The 21133-nt window shown below is 36.4% G+C and overlaps 1 protein-coding gene across 1 annotated transcript in view; it reads right to left on the reverse strand.

The window, feature by feature from the left end:
• The window catches only part of LOC114473084 (voltage-dependent N-type calcium channel subunit alpha-1B-like), a 198151-nt gene that overhangs the window by 149057 nt on the left and 27961 nt on the right, over nt 1-21133 (reverse strand).

Below are 21133 nucleotides of genomic sequence, written 5' to 3' on the forward strand. Positions count from 1 at the left end.
CTCCCGATACGATTCGATTCACGATTTATTTTACAAAATGGGACTGTAGACAATTTTTTTTTTTTGGGAAAAAACTAGAAAATACTGTATTATTTTTCTTTTATATTTCATTGTCAAAAGAATTCCTTGATAAACTATTCAAAATAATGTAATTTAACTAAAAATAAATCTTGAATGAAATAAATAAAGGAATAATAGAAATGAAAATGAAGCCTATTAATTTAAATTCTGGTTCTATAATAAACAATGCAAAACTGCATAATAGTTCTTTTTCTTTTAAAAGTGCAACTGAAAATGTATTTTGTGCCTTAACAATTGGACTTTAAAAAAAAAAAAAACCGTGATTACACTGATTTACGTCATATTTGTTTGGACCAGCAGAGGGCGCTGGTAACACAGTGGTCGGTTGGCATGCAGATATCTTGCAGTGAAGAAGAGAAGCTATGCTAGCAGACAGAGCTAATAGAAAAACGTGACTTTTACAGATATTCAAGTAATATTACAGATATTCTTTCGGTGCTAAAGGAGTAATGAATCATTTATTAACATATTTAAGAGTAGAAGGCAGCCAGAAAGAAAGTATTAGCAGACTCCGCCCGCCGCCTACACTTGTGGATAGCGCCCTCTGCTGGTTAAAAAAAGTACTGTGATTCAATTTTCAAAAAATCAATATCAACCGTGATACCTATGAATCGATTTTTAACTGCCTTACGATTAATCGTTACATCCCTAATGACAACCGACAGTAGACCATAGTAAAAGACTAGTTAGGTATTTTACGCATTTCAAAAGAAACTCCGGATATCAGCTTTAAATAAGGGAGCATTTTTTACGGTTCCAGCTGATATATCTCCCAAGCTAATGTTATATGAGCTAAACACAACAACAACAAAACCTAACATTTTTTTCCCTACGTGTGGAAGGTAATTCCATGCAGTCGATTGTCATTATTATATATGCTGAAGTTTTGACAAATGACCATCGCAAGATGGCGGACACACTGACGTATGTTCCGGCCAGTCGGTGAGGCGTCTATGGACTCCACTCCAGTGTAGTGGGACAGCTTCTAGTCCACAGGTGAAGGACGGAGGAGAACGTCTCCAATTAGACATGGTCACATAATGAAATTACACATTATTATTTACTTATCCTGTTTGAACTGGAAATGTCACTATGGCCCCCACTGTGATAAAAGTTGCCCATCTCTGTATATATACTATATACTATAAGCATGGTTAGGAGGAGGAGCATCCCCACTTAAGTATACTTTAAGCATTTTAAGTGAGAAAGTGACATCAACATGTGCTCATTTGATCCATAAAACTCATGGAAACACTTTTCACTTTTCTAACATTTCAGAGATTTTCGGAGACCGTCCATTGTGCTTCTGACAAAAATTCTGTTTACCTTCAAAACAAGAGCCCTGTTTACAAAAGGGTTTAAAAAAAACTAACGGAACATAAGAAAGAAATGCCTTTATTTTGAAAGGGGATGTTTGAATTTTAGCTTGAAGCTGGTCCCAGGACGATTTTACGTTCTACTCGCAATGCATCATGGGGCGGTTGAGTATGACTAGTGTCCCCATTGTACATACTTCAATCATGTCCCCTTATAGTACACATACGGGTATTTCTTGCGTACTTAATTTTTCATACTATCTAATGTGAACATAAACTCACTTTGGCGTCAGACAGTATGAGTAGTACGTTATATGACATTTACAACACAGATCCTGTACAGAGACATGTTTGTGGCACATTTAACCACATTGGCCACGGTTACATTCTGAATGAATTATTCATAGTTGGAGAAAGTCACCTTTATTCAGTTCCATTTTAGGTGTGGGGGTTTGGAAGGGTTCTAATTGGACAGGGGCAAACGTGACGTATCGCGTTTATCGGAAAAAACAGAGAACAAAATAGATCGTCCACTCTTTCATTATATCCATTTCTTTTTAAGGCTCTTGTTAAATAAATAGTCTTGGCTCAAGTCCAACGCTTGCTACGGGCGGCCATCTTGGATTATGTCGTCGCCAGCACGTAATTGCGACAGGGCTAGCATGTGCGGAATTAAATTAAAGCGGAATTAAAACGTTTACAAGATGGAGGAATTATTAATTTCGGAATTAAAATCAAAATAAACCAGCCACCTATACTTTAGATTTAAGTTTAATTTGCAAAGGCCATTGTCATTCAGAATGACATGTTTACAAGGTGTTTTTTAATCTTTTGATAGAGGATTTAAATTTTGTTCTAAATTAAAGGGGTTCAACCACCTTCAGGTACAGTGGGGGTCCCAGGTCTCTGAAACCTTTATTAAAGGGGTTGCGGGCTGAAAAGGTTGCGAACCGCTGCTATAACTAACATTTTGTTTTTAACTGAATCACTTTGTATTCTAAATGTTTGGACAGCTTCGGTTGCCTCCACAGGAAACGCCATCCCACACATTATCTCCACCACAGATGGACGTGTCCTCGTGTGCATAAAATGGGAATGGAGGAGTACCTGTAAAATAATGACTGATGTTTGCCAGACAACAACGATGCCATTGTTTGTAATTAGCTTTGGACTGAGTCATGTGTGAAGAGCGAAAGCTGCTCGTCTGCCACATCAGCCTCCTGATGACAGGAAATGACAAGCATCGCTCTCAGACACACTCGGCTGGTCCCTCGACAGCCGAGCCAACGCGTGCACACACGCACGCACACACACACACGCACACACACACGTGTTTGTGTGAAAGAGGAAAGCCAGAATTCACTCATGTATTTTGAATATGTTCATACGGTCAGACACACATCAGCGTCTGTGAGTGCTTCAGTTACATGTGGTCTGCACGTCAACGTCTGCAACCGATCTGTGGTTAACGTTTGCTTCCGTGAGCCTCTGCCAAGTTCCCACGGAGACAAATCTAGACGCGTCTTACTCTGTGTGTCACGTGTACGACATGGCGGTGGCAGCTCATTTTGACGTGGCCGTGTGTAAAGTCTGCAAAGCAGCACATGCATTCAAACAAAACAAAAAAACAGGCCAAGCAGGCATGTTATTGTAACTTCTGACTCACCGCGGCTTACTGTATTTTTTGCTCTCATAAATATTCATTAAACGGGTTTGCCTTGTGAGATGTCATTCATCATCATGTCCAAGCACGCGAGGCTTGTATCTACATCACACCACAGGTAGAAAGTGGTGACACACAGAGATGACTTCAAAACACAGAGAAAATTTAGAGCAAAAACAATAATATGATCACTTCAGCACAGTTAAAAAACTACTGGACTTAAATAGACCTTAAAACAGACATAGGCAACTGGCGGCACCAGGGGCTCCTCACTCTAATTTTGAGTGGCCCCTAAAGTAAATGCACAAAATGACTTTAAAAAAAAAAAATACTAAATTACAGAAATATACACTAGACAACATACTGTAAATGAAATGACTCCAAAAACACACAAAATGGTAACAAAACAGAAAACAGCAACACCAAATTAGAGAAAAAATTACAAAACAACTTCAAAAACACTGAAAAAGACAAAAAATGTCTCCAAAATTAGAAAATGACAAAAAAAAAAAAATACACACATCGACTCATAATAACACACAAAACAACAACAAAACAAAATGTAAAAGTGTAGCTTTTATATAAATTCCAAATTATTTATTTGAAAAAGTGCAATTTAAAAAAAGAATATAATGAAATGTTCCTATCATTATTTTGTACATTTCTGCTGTCAGAGGAGCAAAAGTTTTTTTATACTTGGAAACAGGTGTGCAACTCAATTTTGGGCCCTGACCCACAAGTTTGGAACCTCTGTTGTAATAAAAAATACACAGTACAGTAGTAAAGTAGGTATGGTAGCTATCTTTGCTAAGGTTTAAAAAGCCATATCTTACAGCACATAACAAAAAGTAAATAACAGCAGATTTGTTTTGCTCTCTTTTCTTCAGGTGTGTTTTTCTCTGATGCTGACACCAAAGCAGCTGCTTTACAGTATGTGTGTTAGGGTCATTAACATAATGAGATCAGATTTGTTATAGACTGCAACCTCATAGCTTTTACAAACTGCAGATTTTTCTCGGAAGGGCAATTATTTCCGGTGATGCGGTAATTTAAAATATGACAATGACACATTTCACTAGCCTTTGGGCTAATTCTGCTACGTCTACCGAAACTAAGGTCAGTGTACTTTAAATTAACATTCCCTGCTGAATAAATATCTTAAAATCAAATAAATTCTGCTCAAATAAACTCAAACAAAGTTGGAATCCACCAGCCAACACTTGGCGCTCACGAACACCTGAGGTCAGCGATTCTCAACTGGTGGGTCGGGACCAAAAAGTGGGTCGCGAACAGCTGGTCATAATTAAATAAATACTTAATCTCTCTCATTTTGGACTTGTCTTGTCATGCTGTGAAATGCATGTTGCACAGGAAAATACTGTATAAAGATTCATGTTTTAAAAAGCTCATATACAGTATGTGTTTAACAGCTATTTTTGAAAAACTAAATTTGACTGAATTCTAAAAAGAAAAAAAAAAAAGTGGGTCACGATTTAATGACCATGGCAAAATGTGGGTCCCAGGGTGAGACCAGTTAAGAAGCCCTGCCTTAGGTAGTGCAGCAAAGGTATCAAGAGATGACGAACACCTGAGTGGAGACAGGTGGGGGGAATCTAAGCACTTTTTTCACACACAGACTGACAAGACGGTAAACCATTACCATGCGAGCATAAAACATCATACAGACACAGATTGTGACAATATTATCATTGATCAGTTGTTTTTTTAAATCATTATTAGTCATTTTATAGACTAAGTAGTAAACAAACCAGGCATAGGCAACAATAATAGAAAGTGAAGTTTGCAGCAGCCCTACACTTTGTATAGATGGAGGTTTGAGCAAACTGGAGAGTGAAGAAACCAGCATGTTTCCTCACTGCTGCTGGGAGCTGTGGTGTAACCGCAGTCAGCCAAAGCAAAGCTGCTGTGGAGACCTCGGCAGCACTCAGACGCTCACTGAGAGCACACGGTGTTCACCAGAGCACTCACAGTCACCAAGCAGATCGCTGACGGACAAGGAGGCGCTGACAGGAACAGCCTGTACCTCACACACACACACACCAAACCAGGTCACCAAATGCAAATATTCATAAAAAAAAAAAAAAATCAACTGTATCAGAGCTATGCTAAAGTAAACAATAATTAGCTTACTGTTTTGTATCATACATGTGCCATAATTCCAGCTTTCCACATAAACCCTGAAAATGTCCAAAGATACAATATAACACAAAATGTTTTAGGACAAAATCACATTTAGATGTATTTTTCACCATAACGATCGGCACAGAGTGACACGCGACACACACACGTAAAAATATGTAAATTCGAAGCCAGGAACATAAGCAAATTTAAATTGTCTATGTTTTTAATTTTTTATATTTTTTTTGTTGAACTTCGCATGGCGATTAGGGATGTAATGATTCACTCAGCTCCCGATACGATACAATTCGATTCACGATACTGGGTTCACGATACGAATCTCTCACAATTTATTTTACAAAATAGGACTTTAGACAAATGATGACTGAAAAATATTCCTGTACTATTTTCCTTTTATATTTCATTGTCAAAAGAATCCCTTGATAAACTATTCAGAACAATGCAATTTAACTAAAAAATAAATCTTGAATGAAATAAAGGAATAATACAAATGAAGAAGAAGCCTATTAATTTAAATTCTGGTTCTATAGTAAACAATGTAAAACTACATAATAGTTCCTTTTCTTACTTAAAAGTGCAACTGAAAATGTATTTTGTGCCTTAACAATTGTACTTCAAACAAAACAAAAAAGTCTGCATTGTATTTACGTCAGATATTTGTTTGGAACAGCAGAGGGCGCTGGTAACCCAGTGGTCGGTTGGCATGCAGTTTATCTAGCAGTGAAGAAGAAATGCTATGCGCTAGCAGACAGAGCTAATAGAAAAACGTGACTTTTACAGATATTCACGTAATATTACAGATATTCTTTCGGTGCTAAAGGGGTAAGGAATCATTTATGAACATGTTTAAGAGTAGAAGGCGGCCATAAAGAAAGCAGTAGCAGATTCCGCCCGCCGCCTACACTTCTGGACGAGAAGGATAAATAGATAGCGCCCTCTGCTGTTTAAAAAAACTACTGCGATTCAATTTCTAGAGCATTGATGTGAACCGTGATACCTATGAATCGATTTTTAACTGCCTTACGATTAATCTTTACATCCCTAATGGCGATAAATGAAGAAATGTGCAGTTTATTTTGGATTATGAGTTAAAATGTTTTATAAGAAGCTTATCAGAAGAAAATATATTAGTTAGAGGTCATGCAAATCAACTTTTTTGAGCTTTTAACCTTGTAACAATGTTAATTCCTTCCTGCATCTCTGAGAAACCCTCAATAATTCTGCTCTCTGAGCTGCTTCTCTGCCCTCTTCTGAAAAACGAGCAGTTCACTAACTCTCGTGCAATACCTCACTCTAACTAATCCCACATGATTTCAGCATGTACTTTCAGCGCACTTTTCGAGCACATAAAAAATGAAATAATATCTGTATTCTATACTTAAACTCTCTCAAATATAAATCTAGTTCAAATAAAATGCAGTATAAAAATATCTGAGGTGGCACATGTCACTTTGTGCACTAATCTGTATTTGTAACACACTTTATTACCATGATCAAAAAGTAATTCTAAGTTTAATAGGCAGTAATAACTCAGGAAAGTGGATGAAACAGAAACAAAATGGAAATAATGAACTGACACAAAAATGACTCAGAAAAGAATAAATTCTGAAATGGAAATGAATAAATTATGAAGCAGAAATTCATAAATGTTGGCTACTTTGATGTAATCAACTGCTATCATTAGCAATGGCTTGTGCTTTTAAATTTTGTTTGTGTTAAATACCTGTTAGCGCTGAAGCTAACCCACTTGGGTTAGCTTCAGCGCTTGTAGTTCAAAACCAAGTACAAACATCTAAGTCTGAAAGTCTTTGAATCTCAGCCTTAAACTGGAATCAGTCTCAGTGTTTTGCCTCATGTTCAAAGTCTGCTTTGATTCTCTCAGTTGGCAGATAGAAGTTGGAGTCCCGACAAACACACCTGGACGCTTCCTATTGTGTTAGTTTGAACGGCAGATGAAAAAACTCCATCGCTTTGAAGTTAACGATAGCTCTGACTGTCGCCCCAACCACGTACAGCCTGGGGTTCATGAATCAGAACCCCAGCATAATGAACAGAATCAACAGATGTGTTTTCCAGGGAGAAGAGTGTCTATGTTCTCAGTGTCTCTACACGGGAGGGGGCCGCAGGTTAAGGTTGATACCACAGGGGGCGTCAAAAGGTCATGGAACGCTTTGGTCCGTAGCATCAATACAGGACGATCACAAAGGGAATCACCATGACGACAATCACCAAGATCAAAAGATTTGACTTTGTGGTCATTAGGGGACAGACGTGGTCAGCAACAATACTCAAACCATGACTCAGCAACAATATGAACGTTAGCTGTGATTGTTAAACCCTGACTTATGTTGCAATGCTAAAAACTCCCCAATAACTAATCAATTATAGCAGCTTGGATGTGAAAGAGACAAAAACATAGAAAACAATCCCAACACTCTAAATCAGTGGTTCTCATACTTTTTTGGCTCAAGTACCCCCTTTGTCTTATTTCTGAATCCAAGTACCATCTTTGTCGACTATGTTTTGCTTACAAAACTCTTTAAAAAAAATACCATAAATCATAATGTTGGAATGAATGTCCGAGAACACACATTTAAAAAAATCTCCTTTTGTAAATAAGTGGAAAGAAACAGTATTTAGTGCAGTGGTTCCCAACCATTTTTGGATCATGACCACATTTTGATAAAGAATTTCTGGTGACCCCCAAAAACGTTTTTTTTCTAGAATTGTTTTTACTGCATTTTAGTTTAACTTGATTCATGAAGTGAAAGTATAGACAGAGTTGTTTAAGATTGTGTGTTTTAATTAAAAAAATAGAAAAATAGTTAAAAAGTTTCAAAAATCTATTTTAATTTATCAGAAATTTCAGGCAACCCTACAAGGAGTCCCAGCCCAAAGGTTACCAGTCATCTCACGCATGGAGAGGGACCAAGACCGACACCTTTTTTGTTAATTTTCCACTCCCTCTCTCAAGTACCCCCCATTGGGTTATCGTGTAAATGCTTTTTGTTGTATATTTAGATTGTTTAGAAGAACAGAAAAGTTCAAATTAGTTTCTTCAGGTGCTCCGTAGATATCTTTATATTCTGTTTTGGTCATATTTTTCAATCTGTTTCGATTTTTATATTCTCTATTACGTTTTTTGAACAATAACGTCACAGTATTTGCAGCGGAACTGCCAAATTAGGACATCGACTCCAGGCCCAACACTTCGAGCAATCCGCCATTTTTATTTCTCGCTTTTATTTTGTAGTCCAAGCTCAAGGATGCCGAAGTTACGAGAGGATAAGTCAAAATGTTTGGTTGTTGGATGTAGTAACCCACACGCTTCATTACACCGTCTCCCAGCATCAGAACCTTTTCAAAGTGCCTGGTTAAGTTTTATTTTTCACAGAAATGTACCCACATCTGTGGGTAAGGTCATTTTTGTGTGTGAAGCACTTCAAGGATGACTGCTTCAGCAACCTCCACCAGTATAAAGAAGGATTTGTCAAAAGACTTTGTCTGATTGAGGGTTCAATTCCTTCTATCTTTGGAGACGACGAACAGAGCACTTCTGTAAGCTGTAAAAAACGCTTAAAAGTGTGATGTCGTCCCTGTCATTGTTTTGTTAGCATTAGCATTAGCAGTTGCACCGTCTTCATATGTTAGTGCTGTGTGCTCGTTTTAGATCCTTGATGATATGGCCTACGTGATTTAATTTAAGTCTAAAGTTTTCATTAGTCATTTCATTTTGCCGTTTTTGTCTCCGAAAAGACTGTATTAAAATGCATTTCGTGACGTTAGCTTGGCGCTAGTGTTAGCTCGGTGCTTGTGTTTGCTCACTTGTTAGGGTTCTGCAGGTTCATCATCTTCATTTTCATCTCGCTCCACTGGGTCCGACTCTGGCTCAAACATGTAAGGCTGGATGGACAAGTCTTCTGTTGTTGACATTTTGTAAATAACGTGTGAATAAAAAGTTTATGCGCCGCTACATAGCCATATCTCTTCTATCAAACTACAAAAATGGCCGAGCAGGGTGGAGTTGAACCTGGAGAGGGGGCGGGGTATGGAGTGTCTCATTTGCATTTAAAGAGACCACACCAAAACGAGTTGCTCTCAGAAGCACATCAGAAAAGGGGTAGAAAAGGGGTGGAGCTATAATAATGAGGAATTCAGACCCAAGCATTGCAGTTCCGCTTTATATAGACCATAACTGTATGATTTATATGTAAAAAGGAAGGATTTAAAACCATGATATGTCCCCTTTAATCCAAAATAACCAGCAGAGCATCCTGTGGTCATTTGTTACGTTTTGTGTAACAGAATAATAATTTAAAACCAAACTGGTTTATGTTCCCAGCTCAGTCATTTAAAAACAAAAAAAATTGGACGATCTGATCGATTTTGATCTTTAACTCAGAAAAAAAAAGTTATTAATTTTCGTCCGTTTCTTTAATTCATGGATTTCATTTCCTCCTCAGTTCTTCAGCTGGGGATCTATCTCTCATATTTGAGCACAATCTTCTCAACGTTCCTGGAACAAAAACGCTTTTTCACAGAGTTGATGGCTCCCAGCGTGTGGCCCCGACTCCAGTGCTCCAGAGCGTTGCTCTATTGATTAGGCTCCTGGCAAGCTGGGTGGATTTATTCTCTTATTAGAGGCCTGCTAATGCTGATCAGGACAGATTAAAGGTCTGCCACTGCCTGCAGCTACACTATCACTCAGAGGCTTTCATTGGGTCTGGACGGCTGTATTAACATAATTAGCCGTGGGACGGAGCGCGTTCTTAGCTAAGTGGGAATACAGTCCGATGGGTTATTGGCTGCTATGATGTAAGATGATTAATAGAGCGTAAGTGAACGTAATTTACCTCCACGTCCAAATCATTCATCCCTCCTCTCGTAGCAAGGGCCACGATTACAGAGCGTGGGTTCAATTAGACTCCTCACTGAAAAAAGATCGATAGCAAACCACGGCCACCGTTTCTGATCGAGCATCTTACGTTTTCAAAATCGTTTATTATTAAATATTTAAGCGGCGGTCAATATCGTCCACCCGAGGCTGTAATAAATGTATCATAATTAGTGTTTGTGAACCGGAAAAGGGGTCATTTTTTATTAACTTTTGCTTTATTTATCCCTGTAAAGCTATTATATAATTAATAATAATATTTATAAAACATTTGAAAGTAAGAATTTTTCTCGCTCTCTTTTAAAAGATGGAAAAAAGAAGAAAAAAGAGGGAAAAATAAAGAAAAAATGAAAAAAAGGGGGAAAAAAAAGAATAAAGGGAAAAAAGATAAAAGTTTAAATTTAATTAGAATTATACATTTGAGAGCTAAATATATAATACAACAAATAAATAAATGCTTATATTATAATTGAAAGATTTAAATTTAAATTAAAAGTAAAGTTAAATTTAGAAATAGTTAAAATTATCTTAAAATTTAATTCTATGGAGCCCCTGAACGGACAAAATGTTTAGGATTTTTTAACTTTATAGCTTGTATAATAGTGGTACACAAGCACGATTACAAACTCAAAAGTTTAATGTGAGCATGTCATAATAATAATAATAATAACAGTTGGAAATGTATAAAGCTTTTTTTTAAATGATAAAAAAATCTAAATTTAATACAATTAAATATCTGAGAGTTAAATATAGAAATACATGTTTATATCATAATCAAAAATCTAAACTTAAATGAAAAATTAAGCTAAAATTTGAAATAAAATTTAAATGATATTAAAAATAAATTCTACAGAGCTCCTGAAGAGACAAAATATTTGGTGTTTTTTATTTTTAAAAAAAAAAATGGTTTTAGAGGCTTGTAAAGTAGTGTTACACAAGCACTTAAAACTATTCCAAACTCACAAAAGTTGCACGTGTCGTGAACACGTAAATACATAGAGCTGGTTACATGGACGTTTTGGTGTCGTAGTTGGTTGATGTTGACCAATTTGGTGAAATGTTGGCACCAGTGGTCACAGAATCTGATGGGTAACGGATTCAGTTTGTAATAAACATTAACATCCTGTCGTTACTGCACATAAACATTCAAATTCAGTGTTTCCCAAACCCACACGCTGACGCTGTAGCTCGTACAGGTGATGATTTGATTTCATTTCATTTCCACCATGAACACAACAGCAGGGTGTCTCACAATGAGAGAAATAGTAATAATAATAATTGAAAAAAATGAAGAAAAAAATGGAAATAAATAAAACAAGGCAAAAAGAGAACGAATGGTAGAGAAATCCTGCTCATGAAGCCTTTACATGTTTGAAAATGAGTAGGAGGAAATACAGTATATACTTATATGATCTGACCCCTTGTAATATCTAGTACTATACATATAATCTTCTTATAAAATACACCTATTTACACTATAAATATACATATATATATACACAATTCATTGATATATATATATAAATATATATATATATAATTATACAATTTATGTGATCCATTATACATTTATCTGTCCACACATACACAAGTATATACACACCTATTTACAATTTTATCCCTTTAACACTTGTGGTTTCGAGAAGATAAACTTCATGTATTTATGTTTAAATTGCTTTAAATTCATACTTTTTTTTTCTTATTTCAACACACAAACTGTTCCACGTGCTACCGCTCACTGACACACAAAAGCTATTTTTTTTTGTTGTTGTTGTCGTCCGTGCGTGTATTGACCAAAAGTTCATTTTGTCTGTTAAGTCAGTGGTTCCCAAACTAACCAAAGAACAAGTAAAAATCTGAAGGCACATCTATTGTGCAAAATAGCCTTTATAACACGTGTTATCACTCATATCATGTACAGTATCACGGGCCACCGTACAAGAAAAAGCTCCATTTTCCTTTTCTGATCATTGTCTGATCATTCCCGCCTGCGCAACCGTAAGAACAAAATATTGCATTCTCTTTTTTTTTTTTAATAGATTTTCCTCTGTATTATGAAATGCGTGCATACAAAGTAATAAATTAAAATATAATTATTTTTTGTGTAGTTGTATATTGCAATAATAATATACTGTATGTGTCAAGTGTCTTCATAACGTCATGGATTCCCATTCCTTAAAAAAAGGAAGGACTTCAGATTCAGGAGTTCATCATTTTTCATCAAACAAGGTCAATACAAATAAGCACAATTTTAGGGAAGTACAATTAATTTGGTAAAAGTATATTTTAAACGTGTTTTTATTAAATCAATGCAGGTAGTAATCTGTAAAATTAGGCATTAACCAAACAAAAAACTTGGTCTATTTTTATAACCTGAAACCATTTTCCTTACGTTTATATCAATTAGAGATATTACAATTTTAATTTAACAATTTCTCAACAGATATACTTTTATCTTATACTATTTTCATCCATAAATTAAGTATTTTCACTCTGAATTTTATTAAAGAGAAATTATTATTACTTATTTTAACCCTTAAATACATAAACAAGGTTTTAAGCAAATTTTAAACTATTTTCCTCATATAAACAACTTAATTAACTTGGAGCAAATTAATTATACAATGATGAGTTCACATTTTAACGGCCCAGTCCTTTTCCCGTGCGTATTGTGCAGTGCACGTTTCAGCCAAAAATTACGTCACGGCGCACCCCATGCTCGTAGCAGATCGCCAAAAAACAGTTTGGTTGTCCCAAAATGCCGCGGCAAACCTGGACTTGTTATAAATCTCAGCTTTTTCAATGAACAATTTCTAAATATTTTTAGGGAGAAGTTTTAGCTGTGCTTTAAATGCTATTTTACTTGTTTGAAAAGTCACAATTTCTGCTAATGTTAATAATTTGAATGTATTGAATAGTTGCTCGGTGTGGTCCAAATATCCTGTACTATGAACATAATGTTTTTAAAGTGAAACTAATGGTTGTAATCTTGTTTTGTAATGATTTCCCCAAACTTCTGCACAGTACGCAAGATTCGGTACAATTAGGGTTGGGCGGTATACCGGTTCATACCGAACACCGGTATATATTTTCGTTATACTATTTTGTATTATACCACCTACCGGTGAACTTGGACTCTTTTCTACGTTGTAAACAGTAGCACTCTGGTGTTAGTTATGGTGGAAATCATACATGTGAATGGATCAGAAAGACAATCGAAAGCTCTGAAGCTGCATGTTAGCATGTGCATGCCGCTGCACTCACGGACACAAAGGCACGGTTAGCTTAGCATCTCGGCAGTAATGCACAAAAAAAAAAGAGGTTAAAGGGTCGCAATTTGTAATTCCTATAACGCATAAATGAGACCTGGTGGAGCTGCAAATAAAACGCTAGCTTATTCACCATAAGAAACCACCACACCACTGAGTATGCAGCATAGAGATCAAGCTAATGCTAAAGCTAAGCTAGCACGACCATTGGGCTGCTGTTGCAAACATGTATTACTACTAGTGTGGACTTAATCTACAATATTCATTCATTATGACAGTAAAATAGACCATCCTAAGTCAATCTACTGCAGTAATTCATCTCTCAACCAGTAGAAAATACTATGAACAAATGATTATGAATAAAAAAAAAATACTGTCATATACCGTGAAACCGTTAGAATTTAGAAAAATACATTTTTGGTCATATCGCCCAGCTCTAGGTAATATTATTGAACAGTAAAGTGTGAGGCGTGCGCTGTAATTTAAAACATGTCCTGCTGTGATGCTAACTGTAGCATCCACTGCTAACATTGGATTTCCTCTTCCCAAACGTGTCCATCAACAAGCTTTTGAAATGAAAACATAAATTAGGAATGTCTGACAAACGTGTTGGACTTAACTAGACTTAAAGGCCACTTTATTCAGCGGGCTACAGCTGTTTTTCTGTAAGCTAATTAGCTAATGACGTGGCAGAGCTTAATGTATTTAAGCATGCTGCAGACATGGTGACTGGGAGCTGCTGGAGTTCAAACCAAGCATTAGAATGGAGAATGTTTGTGATTCTGTGGCTGTTATTGCACTACATAATGCACATATAGAAAGGTTTGGATGTGGGTGAGTGAAAGTGACAACTCTAAGGGTGGCGTACGGTGCTGGAGGACACGCTGCTGTCATCGTGTTCCTCCTTCCCTGATCAGAGCCAGCGAGTTCATGTTAATCCTCCGTCGGCAGGAGTTCGGACTGATTACAGACTCCATGTGGACTCGCACACGGTCCCACATGGTCACGACGAGCACAAACAAACTGTAGGCTGCACAGAAACCCCGACAATTACATCATGCCGCCTTATCTACTGAGGTTGCCTGGCAACCACACATGCAGACACTCGCACACACTCGCAGAGACGCACACAAACACGCTGATGGTTGATTCGTATCCAGCTGTGTCAGCAATGGCTTTCTAAAGCTGGAGCTTATTCTCCAGCTGTGGTTTCTTCAGAAGAAGTAGAAAAAAAAAGATGATTTAATGCACAACAACCAAGCTGAGTTTCCTTTGTGGTTCATTTCAACTTCACGTCGTATCTAGTTTGTGCACGAGCGATCAAAAGCAATAATGCAGCATTGTTTAAAGCCTGTGACCCCCAAAATAAAGGTTCCAGAGACCAGGGACCCCCACTGTACCTGAAGGTGGTTGAACACAGACATGAACGGACATAAAGGGGACCATCAACAAAATGATGGTCCATTATTTTATGAATCATTTATTTATAATATCCACTGTTATCCAGGAAGTTTATTCATTTTTTTCACCATAATATATAGTCATCTGAAAAATATAAAGCTTTGTTTCAATTGGAAATAAAATTTGTTAAAAGTGACTAAAAATGGTGGAAAAGGTGGGGAGACGAGATTTTGAAAAATTCAAGATTCATTCCTTCATTTGTTGTCATTTGCACAGTAAAGAAACATGTTCCTACTCTGCTCACCACACTGGATGACACAAAAAAACACCGAAACTGGTTAAGAGTTGCAAATTGGAATAGTCAGAAACAGACAGAAAAAGTGGAAAAAAGGGGTCTAAGCAGAGTCCGCGCCAGGCGGTATTAAATGGGGGGGCACTAAGAAAATTGGGGGGGCACAACCTCCTCAGCAATAACAGCTATAATGTAAACAAACATGCTAAACATCTTAACGATGACGTTAGAATACGTTAGAATAATACTTTATGACATGTAGTGAAATAGCATTAGGGTGTTCAGCATTATGTGCACAGTGTGCAGCAGGGATGAAAGAAAGAAGGTAAATAATAGTAAATGAGCATTTAACAACAACCTAATGCTACATAAACACAGCCACAAAAACAAAGTTAGCTCGCTAACAAACCTCTGACACGGGCATCAGCAGACTCTGCTCCTCCCGGCCGCAGACGTAGGTTTAAAATCCACGTTTTACGACATTGTTCTGTGAGCTTTTTACATTTCTCACCTTTGTGAACGTCAATCTTTGGTACTCTATAAAATCTATTTTTCTTTTTCTCGGTTAGAGCGATTGGAGCAGCCGTAAACTACAGATAACATGGGCATTTTGATGATGTCAGACGGCAGATTCTCAAGCTTCACTTCCTGCCCTATATCTGAATTTAGCGCTCTCGCTTTGTCGCGATGCAGCAACATGAGTGACGTCACGTCAATCAACAGAGCACGCCATAGATGGGACGATGTCATCAGGATCATTTAAATTAAGTTTTTTATCATTTTAATTTAAATTAACCTAAACAATAAACCTGTTCAGATTCAGTAAACCATTGATCCCTGAGGGGAAATTGGATGAATGTGACATTAATGCTGTTCTGATACATTTTCATATGACATAAATAATTTAAGAGGAGCAGTCAGAATAATCAATGTCATTACAACTTAAATCTACCTTTTAATTGTATCTTACTTTATTTTTGACATACATTTTTGTTTAATTTTGTTATTTTTTTATTTATCAGTATTTATTTTTTTTTTTGTTTTTTTTTTTTGAAAAAAATATTAATATTTCTAAAAAAAAAAAAAAGAAATTTAAAAAAAATTAAGTGAAAAATATGGAATTTGAAAAAAAATGAAACAGATTTTTTTAGGGCCTTCATCATAACACTGAGTTAGCTAGTGCTGCTGCTGGGAGGCGTGTACACAACCAGTTTTAGTCAAACATGAGAAGGGACAACTTGATAAATGTTTCTCAAAAAAGTGAAATAGTTTTTGTTGTTTACAAGTGTTGTTAAATGTTGCACTACATTACACTTAATTTAAAAATACTTTGTAAACTGTTCATAGTTTGTTTTCTCATCTTTAATAAAGGAAATTATGCTTCTACATTTTTGACTTTTTTTTGCCCCGTGGTATCAAAAATGGTATCGAGTATAGAGGGTTTTTTTTTTCCTGAGCATTGATATCGAGTTTGAAATTCTAGTATCGTGACAACCCTAGATGATAGATGTTTGTTTTTGTGTGTGTGTGTATTTTACAACTGATTTCAGACATGGATCAAAACTGACCCGTTATCATAAGAGATGCTAACAGAGAGAGAAACACAAGAGGAAGGTTAGGTTTTACAGGGTTATTTATAAAAGGCTCATTAATTGTAATTAAACATGGATAATTGAAGACGTAATTGTAATTGAAAAGAATGCATTTGACCCCAACCCTGCTCAAAACCATACCTGTCAAGAATCCCGTTTTGGCCGTGAAACTCCCGTATTTTACCCCTATTTCCCGCCATCTTCCCTTATTATTATTTTCCCGTAAATATCCCGTATTTTAATGTAATAATAATTAAAAGATGCCTTACTAAACTGAACGGCGTCACAAGCCTCGCGAGAACTGCCGCCTGAAACGGCCCTGCTTGGTGGCAGTTCTCGCGAGATTAGTGCTGACAGCGGCAAAAAACCCGTAAACAACTCCAACAGAGATGATGAATGAAAAAAAACTAAGAACTGGTGTAAATACGTTGTAAAATGAGACACAGAGTTTATCTTCCTAAAGAACAGCAGCATGGGACACAGTTACACGTTCTGTAAGATTAATAACTGAGATTTTAGCGTCTACCACGGGGGAAAGAAAAGACGTAAGTGAGCATGAAAAATCAGCCAATCACAAGCGCCACAAATATACACTGCTTTAAAAAGTGTTAAATGTTGTAAAGTCTGCAACAAATGTGTGTAAATAAGTCATTAGTGAAAACCAGAGAACCACATGAGAAATTAAAAGAAAATATGTAATGAAAATAAAATGTTAATGTCTAACTAAAAGACAAACAATGTGAAATTAACAGTAAATATTCAATGTGTTGACTTGTATATAAACTGTAAGTATATTAAATAAACACATGTGCTTCATATACACATTTATATTTTTATTTAGGCTGTTTTATTATTTAGGAATTAGAACTGGGCGATATATCGAGATTCAAGATGTATCGAGTTTTCTATTTTGGCGATATAGAAAACTATAATATTTCATACATCAAATTTATATATATATTAGCTTATTATGCATCAAAATACTAGTTTTAGGAGTCGCTGCTTTTACTTCTCAGAACAACATGTAAAGCTCAGTTAGATGATTAATGAGTGTCACATATTGATCAGCTGTTTGTTATTAAATGTCCCTGTGTAGCATTTTGCATCAGCAAATTTAACCCAGAATTGTTTTTCTGGTCAGACTTTATTTGATAAAATTATCTAGATTTATATCGTATTTCACCATTTTGAGAAAAAATATTAAGATATGAGTTTTGGTTCATATCACCAGCCCTAGTAGGAATGTTCAAACAATTTCAATGTTAATAAAGGTCGACCTACCAGATTCTAATCACATAATTGTATTTAGTAAGTGGTTGACAAGTGGGTATTTTAGATTTATTGTACACTTATCTTAAAATATAAGGGATACTGGAGCTTGGTTGGGCACGTGGGACGGTTCGTAGTGGGCGCCAGAACATTTCCCTTATTTTCAAATTCAAAACTTGACAGGTATGCCACAGACAAAGTGCAGATCTGAGGGGGTGGAGCCAAGAGCTGAGAGAGAATGTTGTTGTGTTAATCCAGGAAATGAAGTGGTTTCACTGATACTCATTTTAAAGAAACATCCAGCCTGGCTGGTTTTGGGACGGTTCGTAGTGGGCGACAGAAATGTTCCCTTATTTTCAAATTCAAAACTTGACAGGTATGCTAAAAACACACAAGACAACAACAAAAACACATGAAATGAAAGAATATAGAAAATGACATTAAAAACACACAAATACACAAACAAACACAAAATGAGAGAAACACACATGTGGACCATGTGAGGGGCCCTCAGGAGCTCTAGTCACCTATGAGCTCCATCTAAAACCTGATTTACTTTCTAGGATTCAAACTCACAAATATAAATACATATGACAGATAAACACTGCTGTACATGATAAAGTTTTAGCATTAATTTACCATCTTTATATGTTTATTTTCACTTAAACATTATAAGAAATGTTTCAAGTGTTGCAGATACTGTATGGTGTATGGACTGTGGTATGTTATATACTATAGGCTATAATATAATAAGATATATTTTAAAAATACAAGGTGGATTTACGCAAAATATGGCATAATTGTTACATTGCACGATTAGTTAAAAGCTTTTGTTAGAAGCTAGTAAAATAGGAAGATGATCATTTTCTATGAAATGCAATGATAATGGAACTGCATAAATTATAAATGTTGCATGTTGAATCCTAAACATTTCCTATGTTTTTAGGTTAGCCTACTGCTAGCCTTCCTCATTATATTACCCTGGAATTAAAGTGAAACCGTGAACATTTAGTATTTTTTAAAAAAGTGATTTTTCAAGCTGGCAGCCCTTCATACTATACAGTAACTATGAAGTAGCTCATAGTTTCAGAAAGATTGGTGACCCCTGCTGTAAAAAGTCAGTACTATCAAACAAACCGGGTTAAGGACCAAGGTCGTGGACTCACCATGAAGAGTCGTGACTCAAACAATCTGGGTTAAAGTCCGTGTAAAGCAAATTCAGCCATTTTCTTCTAAACACATTAAATAAGTCATATTTAATGTATTCCTTAAAACATGTAAAAAGCCATTCAACCATTTAGAATGTAATTGTGGAGCGAGGCTTCACAGTTTGTGTTTCAAATTTAATGGCGGGTCAGAAATCGTAGCCACGTTACGTAACGGAGTCATCATTAGCATAAACCCGATCCTGCTGCTGCAGCACACCAAACTTCCGCATTCTCCAGCGGGTGCAAACCGGCCCCTAGCCAAAAACAAACCACATATTTGGACTCAGGGGAACAAAATGTGTCCACTGGTGCCTCAATTTCCATGAAATTAGGACTTTTTTTACACCGCAATTTTGTTTGTCACCTCTAGTGGGAGGGATGCACATATTCAGACTGGGCGGAGCAGACCTTTCAGCTTGTTTGGCCTGATCTGAGCACTTCTGGAAGCACTATCGACGCTGGAGCCGCTTTCACACTGCTCTCTCCCATAGACACAGTACATGGAGGCGGCACCCTCCTGTGCGTGTGCGTGGTTTTAGCGCCTCTAACTGACACGCCCCCAAGGTCTCAGAGCAGACGGTTCTTGTTTTTCTATGATTTTGAGACCTAATTTTATATACTTAGTGCTTTTTTTCATCTTTCAATTTGGCTCAGTGGTCAAGAACTCATTTCTGTGACTCACTGTGAAGAGTCAGGACTCAAACCATCTGGATTAAGACCCTGGGTCTTAATATTGGCTAGTGCACCAATATGTTCATTTACAACCTCTAATAATAAGTAGAAGAAGACCCTCCTCCAGCCCAAATCCAGGGAGAGGGTGAGCTACGGACCCTTCCGGAGGAAGCAGGTCGGCCCTGAGTCCCCTCGGTGAGGAGGGGGGACCGCCGAGTAACCAGCGTTGTGTGTTCACAGCGGTTCTTCTCCTCGTGTGCAACTCTGATGTATGGGCTCACCGGATATACAAAATGGCACTTAGCACCTCTGCTACAAACAAATGGGAAAAGTAAAGATATCTTTCTTTAAAGATGATATTATTAAAAACCGAACAGAAATAAATATGACTGATAGATCAATAATTAACCTGTAGATTATGAAATACATCTTGGTGCAAAACTGCTGATGCTGCATTGCCAGGTTGGGTGTAGTGTGTGAAAGAGATGCAGTTGTTGCTGGTAAAGGTAGATATATGTGATCATAGGTTGACACTACATGAAGAGCAAAAATATGGAAATTATAATGACAATAATCATTACTGGCAAATTTCAAACGTTGTAAAATCAGAATAAATCATAACCGTAATATAAATCAAATTTAAATTGGAAAAATAATCAAAAAATTTCCAGAATTCCTTTGATCACATGATACTCAACGAGCGCCAGGAGAGGGATTTCAGCTACAAAAGAGAACTGGAGCAAAGAAATTACCTCGTAAATATTTTATATAGAATTAGTGCATAATTGAATTTTTTTTATAATGCACTTTTAGTATGTGATAGGTTTTTTTAATCATCACTATTGGACTAAAAATGGGTTCAAATCCCTTCAAATCTGTTTTTAATCAATTTTGGAGCAAAACTGGACTTAAACCTTTTAAATCATTATATTAAATTCACTTTTGCAATAAACAGAGGTTCAGAACCATTAAAATAAATGTTTTTCACCACTTTTGTTGTCAACATAAGTTTAAACCCATTGAATCAGATGTGTCTGATTACTTTTTTGTTTCAAATAAACATGGGTTTAATACCCTAAAATCTGTCATTTTAGAGTAAAAAAGCGCTACAAAAGTGATTGATGTAAACATAGGTTCACTTTTATAGTACACTTTGGTTCAAATCCCTCAAATCTGATTTTATAACATCAGTCTTGTAGCAAAGATGGGTTCAAACACCTTAAAATCCAATGTTCATGATTTTTTAGTAAAGATTAATGTTGAATGCCTTGATTCTAATTTTATTGTTCACTTATTACAGTAAACATGGCTTCAAA

Source organism: Gouania willdenowi, chromosome 12 (genome assembly GCF_900634775.1).
Source record: "Gouania willdenowi chromosome 12, fGouWil2.1, whole genome shotgun sequence".
Lineage (NCBI taxonomy): Eukaryota > Metazoa > Chordata > Actinopteri > Blenniiformes > Gobiesocidae > Gouania > Gouania willdenowi.